Source organism: Somniosus microcephalus, chromosome 8 (assembly GCF_052327205.1).
Source record: "Somniosus microcephalus isolate GS21.2 chromosome 8, FLI_Smic_1.0, whole genome shotgun sequence".
NCBI classification, from domain to species: Eukaryota; Metazoa; Chordata; class Chondrichthyes; order Squaliformes; family Somniosidae; genus Somniosus; species Somniosus microcephalus.
Genome location: NC_140994.1, coordinates 43,272,522 through 43,278,521, shown reverse-complemented (window position 1 = coordinate 43,278,521; position 6,000 = coordinate 43,272,522). Strand labels below are relative to the sequence as shown.

General features: G+C 62.5%; 1 protein-coding gene across 4 annotated transcripts in view; it reads left to right on the top strand.

Annotated features, from left to right (window-relative positions):
• Positions 1–6,000, top strand: part of LOC147113489 (C-terminal-binding protein 2) — a 308,574-nt gene that overhangs the window by 1,030 nt on the left and 301,544 nt on the right. Inside the window, exon 1 of one of the 4 annotated variants that reach the window (XM_085994642.1) lies at positions 4,266–4,835. The exons of the other annotated variants lie outside the window; for them this stretch is intronic. The gene's annotated coding sequence lies outside the window, so the exon portion shown is untranslated. Of the gene's footprint in view, positions 1–4,265; positions 4,836–6,000 lie in introns of those variants that run through there. 4 annotated transcript variants of the gene reach the window in all.

Here is a 6,000-nt window from a genome sequence, read left to right as displayed (position 1 = left end):
CTTCTTCTTTTATCTTCCCTTCTTCTTTTTTCCTTTCCACTTCTTCTTTCTTTCTTCCCTTCTTCTTTCTTTCCCTTCTTCTTCTTCTTCTTTCCCTTCTTCTTCTTCTTCTTTCCCTTCTTCTATTCTTTCCCCTCTCTCTTTCCCTCCTCTCTTTTCTCTTCCCTTCTTCTTTTCTTCTCCCTTCTTCTTCTCTTTTTTCTCTCCCTCTCTCTTCCCTTCTTCTTTCTTTCCCCTTCTTCTATTTTCTTCCCCTCTCATCTTTCTTCCCTTCTTCCTTTTTCCTAACACACAAACCACCAACCCACCACAAACACAACCACCCCACCTCCCTCCCTCCCCCCCCACCAACCCACCCCCCACCACAAACCCCCCCCCCACCAAACCCCCCCCCACCACCAAACCCCACCCCCCCACCCCAAACCCACCCCCCACCCACCAAACCCCACCCCCCACACCACCCCCACAACCACCCCACCCACCCAACCCACCCCACCCCAAACCCCACCCCACCCCAAACCCACCCCACCCCAAACCCCCCCCCCACCCCCCAACCACCCCCACACCCACCCCCCCACCCAACCACCCCCACCACCCCACCCCCCCCCCACCAAACCCCAACCAACCCCCCACCCCCACCCCACCCCCAACCACCCCCAACCCACCCCCCACCACCCCACCCCACCCCAACCCACCCCCAACCCCCACACCCAAACCCCACCCCCACCACACCCACCCCCCAAACCACCCCACCCAAACCACCCCAACCCAACCCCACCCCCCCACCACCACCCCAAACCCACCCCCACCACCCCACCCAAACCACCCCACCACCCCACCCCCCAAACCACCACCCACCCCAAACCCCACCCACCCACCCCAACCCCCACCCCACCCAACCACCCCACCCAAACCCACCCCCACCACCCAAACCCCCCACCCCACCCAACCCACCCCACCACCCACCACCCAAACCACCCCCACCACCCACCCCAAACCCCACCCCCCCACACCACCCCACACCCCACACCCAACACCCAACCCACCCCACCCCCCCAAACCACCCCACCCCACCCCAACCCACCCCACACCCACCCAACCCCCACCCCCACCAAACCCCCACCCCACCACCCCACCCCACACCCACCACCCAAACCCACCCCCACCACCCAAACCCCCACCCCACCACCCAAACCCACCACCACCAAACCACCACCACACCCAAACCACCCCACCCAAACCCACCCACACCCAACCACCCCACCCCCAAACCCACCCCCACCCCAACCACCCCCACACCCAACCCCCCCCCACACCCCCAAACCCACCCCACCCCCAACCCCCACCCCACCACCCCCACCCACCCCCCCACCACCCCACCCCCCCACCCACCCACACCCAAACCACACCCCCCCACCCCACCACCCACCCACCCCACCCCCCAACCCACCCCACCCCCCCCAAACCCACCCCACCCCCACCAACCCCCACCACCCCCCACCACCCCACACCCCACCACCAACCCACCCACCCCACACCCCACCAACCCCACCCACCCCCAACCCCACCACCCCACCCCCACCACCCCAAACCCACCACCCCAACCCACCACCCACCCCCAACCCCCCACCACCACCCCACCACCCCCACCCCCACCACCCACCCCACCCCCAACCACCCCACCACCAACCCCAACCCCCCCACCACCAACCCCAAACCCACCCCCACCCCAACCCCCAAACCCACCCCCCACCCACCCCCCCCAAACCCACCCCCCACCAACCCCCAAACCCACCCCCACCCCCAACCCACCCCCACCCCCAACCACCCCCCACCCCCCAACCCCCCACCCCCCCAACCCCACCCCCACCCCACCCCCAACCACCCCCACCACCAACCCCCAACCCCACCCCACCCCACCCCCAAACCCACCCCACCCCCACCCCCAAACCCACCCCACCCCCACCCCCAAACCCACCCCCACCCCCCCAAACCCACCCCCACCCCACCCCCCAACCCACCACCCCCCAACCCACCACCCCCCAACCCACCCCCACCAACCCCAACCCACCCCCACTCACCCCCAAACCCACCCCCACCACCAACCCCCAAACCACCCCCACCACAACCCCCAACCCACCCCCACCCAACCCCCAACCCACCCCACCACCAACCCCCAAACCCACCCCACCCCAACCCCAACCCACCCCCACCCCAACCCCCAACCCACCCACCACCAACCCCCAATCCCACCCCCCACCACCAACCCCCAACCCCACCCCCCCACCACCCCCCCAAACCCACCCCCACCCCCCACCCCCACCAACCCCCAAACCCACCCCCCACCCCCACACCCCCCCACCCCTCCCCCCCAACCCACCCCCTACCCACCCCCCCCCCTTCCCTCCCCCCTCCTCCCCTCCCCCCTTCCCTCCCCCTCCTCCCTCCCCCTTCCACCCCTCCCCCCTCCCCATCCCCCCCCTCCACCCCCCCATCCCACCCCCCCTTCCCTCCCCCCCTTCCTCCCCCCTCTCCCACCCCCCCTTTCCCTCCCCCTCCCTCCCCCCCTTCCCCCCCCCTCTCCCCCCTTCCCTCCCCCTCCTCTCCCCCCTTCCCTCCCCCACCTCCTCCCCCCCTTCCCTCCCCCCCTCTCCCCCCTCCCCCCTCCCCTCCCCCCCCTCCCCCCCTCCCTCCCCTCCCTCCTCTCCCCTCTCCCCCCTCCTCCTCCTCCTCCTCTCCCCTCTCCCCCCCTCCTCCTCCTCTCCCCCCTTTCCCTCCCCCTCCTCTCCCCCCCCTTCCCTCCCCCTCCTCTCCCCCCCTCCTCTCCCCCCCTTTCCCTCCCCTCCTCTCCCCCCCCCTCCTCTCCCCCCCCTCCTCCTCTCCCCCCCTTTCCCTCCCCCTCCTCCTCTCCCCCCTTTCCCTCCCCCTCCTCCTCTCCCCCCTTTCCCTCCCCCTCCTCCTCTCCCCCCCTTTCCCTCCCCCTCTCCCCCTTTCCCTCCCCTTTCCCTCCCCCTCCTCCTCTCCCCCCCTTTCCCTCCCCCTCCTCCTCTCCCCCCTTTCCCTCCCCCTCCTCTCCCCCCCTTTCCCTCCCCCTCCTCTCCCCCCCTTTCCCTCCCCCTCCTCCTCCTCCTCTCCCCCCTTTCCTCCCCCTCCTCTCCCCCCCCTTTCCCTCCCCCTCCCCCTCCCCCCTTTCCCTCCCCCTCCTCTCCCCCCCCTTTCCCTCCCCCTCCTCTCCCCCCCCTTTCCCTCCCCCTCCTCCTCTCCCCCCCTTTCCCTCCCCCTCCTCTCCCCCCTTTCCCTCCCCCTCCTCTCCCCCCCTTTCCCTCCCCCTCCTCTCCCCCCCTTTCCCTCCCCCTCCTCTCCCCCCCTTTCCCTCCCCCTCCTCTCCCCCCCTTCCCCTCCCCCTCCTTCCCTCCCCCTCCTCTCCCCCCCTTCCCCTCCCCCTCCTCTCCCCCCCTTCCCCCCCCCCCCCCTCCCCCTCCTCTCCCCCCCTTCCCCTCCCCCTCCTCTCCCCCCCTTTCCCTCCCCCTCCTCTCCCCCCCTTTCCCTCCCCCTCCTCTCCCCCCCTTTCCCTCCCCCTCCTCTCCCCCCCTTTCCTCCCCCTCCTCCTTCCCCTCCCCCTCCTCTCCCCCCCTTTCCCTCCCCCTCCTCCTTCCCCCCCCCTTTCCCTCCCCCTCCTCCTTCCCCTCCCCCTCCTCCTTCCCCTCCCCCCTTTCCCTCCCCCTCCTCCTTCCCCTCCCCCCTTTCCCTCCCCCTCCTCCTTCCCCTCCCCCTCCTCCTTCCCCCCCCCCCTTCCCTCCCCCTCCTCCTTCCCCCCCCCCCTTTCCCTCCCCCTCCTCCTTCCCCCCCCCCCCTTTCCCTCCCCCCCCCCCCCTCCTCCTCCTTCCCCCCCCCCCTCCTCCTCCTTCCCCCCCCCCCTCCTCCTCCTTCCCCCCCTCCTCCTTCCCCCCCCCCCCCCCCCCCCCCTCCTCCTTCCCCCCCCCCCCCCCTCCTCCTCCTTCCCCCCCCCCCCCCCCTCCTCCTCCTTCCCCCTTCCCCCCCCCCCTCCTCCTCCTTCCCCCCCCCCCCTCCTCCTCCTTCCCCCTTCCCCCCCCCCCCCCCCCTCCTCCTCCTTCCCCCTTCCCCCCCCCCCCCCCCCTCCTCCTCCTTCCCCCTTCCCCCCCCCCCCCCCCCTCCTCCTCCTCCTTCCCCCTTCCCCTGCCCCCCGATCTGGGGACACCTCTGGGCAGATGGCCAGTTTCCCCGGCGGAGCTTTCCCCAGGGCCCGGCTACAGTCAGAGCCCCAGCCGCGGCTACGAAAGGTTGTTTTGTAAATTGTGATCGAGGTCATCAAACTAAGCAGCCGCCCAAGGCCGGCGGGCCGGGGACTATCCCGGGAGAGCGGTGGATGGGGAGGTCACTATCCCGGGAGAGACCCGGGTTGCCCGGTATATTTGTGCCGGGATGGGATGGACAACATCAGCCCAAGGTGGCCGCTCTTCACATCACGGAACTGTAGCCGGGCCTCGGGTGACTGAAGCGGCGAGAGTGACCCCAGCTTCACCCCCTCCTCGGCCCGCCTTTATTTAGTGTTTGGGAAGTTTGCCCTGAGCCCGGCCTGTGCATCCTCTGCCTCACTCCCCATCCCACTCTGTGCACAAACCATGTCCTGTCATTTAAAAAATAAGGGGGACACAGTAACTTTCCACTGGTAAGGAGCTTTTTATAAAAAGAACACCCATCGATTTTTAAATTGCTTTGAAGAAGTGTTTACAGTTTTAGAAGTCGACCATTTTGACATTCAGAATTTTCAGATCTGAAGTCCCCTGTGATGGATGTCTTTCTCCACACATATTGTGAGTGACTAACACAAGAGCATTTTTATTGCATAAAGTTCACGTCTCTGTGACACAGTTATAAAGTTTGATGTTTTAACTGTAGGAAGCAGTCTCTTGTCACAAACCAGGCTTTCTTCATTAAATCAACCAAGATTTGTGTGTGTTCTAAACAGAGCCCCTTTTCCCAAGTTTTATAAAGCAACACCAAGATTATCATTGGCTTTTTTTGCAATCCAGGGTTAGTGAGAAGCATTCCTTTTTTCTCACTGCTTCGCACTTGACAAGTTGAGGGTGGTGCACCGATATTAATCCAGGGTCGTGTATGGTCAGAACGAGTACTGCTTATTGAATAATGTATTTATTCCATACTCTTTTCCTTATGAATGAATTGATTTTGTATGGTTTATTGATTACTAACAAAACAAGATAAATACACTATGGAAGTTCCAATAAGTGACCTTTGACCCATGCAGGATATGGGCCTGAACTTGGCATTGTGTGTGTTTGCCAGGTGTTTGGTGCAGATATCTTGCAGGATGCATAATGTGTAACAGTTAGCATTATCCAGACAATAGAAACTTTGTCAGATTATATAATTGGTAAATGATTAAATAGTGATGTGAAATAACACAACACGTAATCTTATGAGTTTTGTTCCCAGTTGAACAAGGCAAGGTGAAACATTATGAATTAGTAATAGAAACATTGGTTAATTTCACAAATAGATTTACATCAGACTCTGAGTTTGCTGCTGTATAATTAAGATAAAATGGCCTCAGAGTTTGACTTTTACAGTAACCCAGCTGTGCTGCACAATAGAGATTGATTTAGGAAATTTCAAAGCTGCTTGATTATATCTTAAATTACTTTGGTGATATATTAGTGAGATTAATATGACTTTCAAATGTACTGTAAATGATCAATCTAATGCAATAGATTCTTAAAATCGAAGGAGGATGCAGTTTAAATCTTACTGTTCCAATGAAAAGGGACTTTAGAAAGTAGACACTGGCACAGTGAGTTAATACTAACTCATTTTGGTCATCAGGAAAGATGCAGAGGTCAGACACTTCCTGATAGTAGTTTTCATATTTTTCCATGTGGGGGACCCCTGCAAATATTGACACACTCGCAGAGAGACCCTTCGCCCTTCCCCATCCTAACTTCCAAAAAACGTATCAGC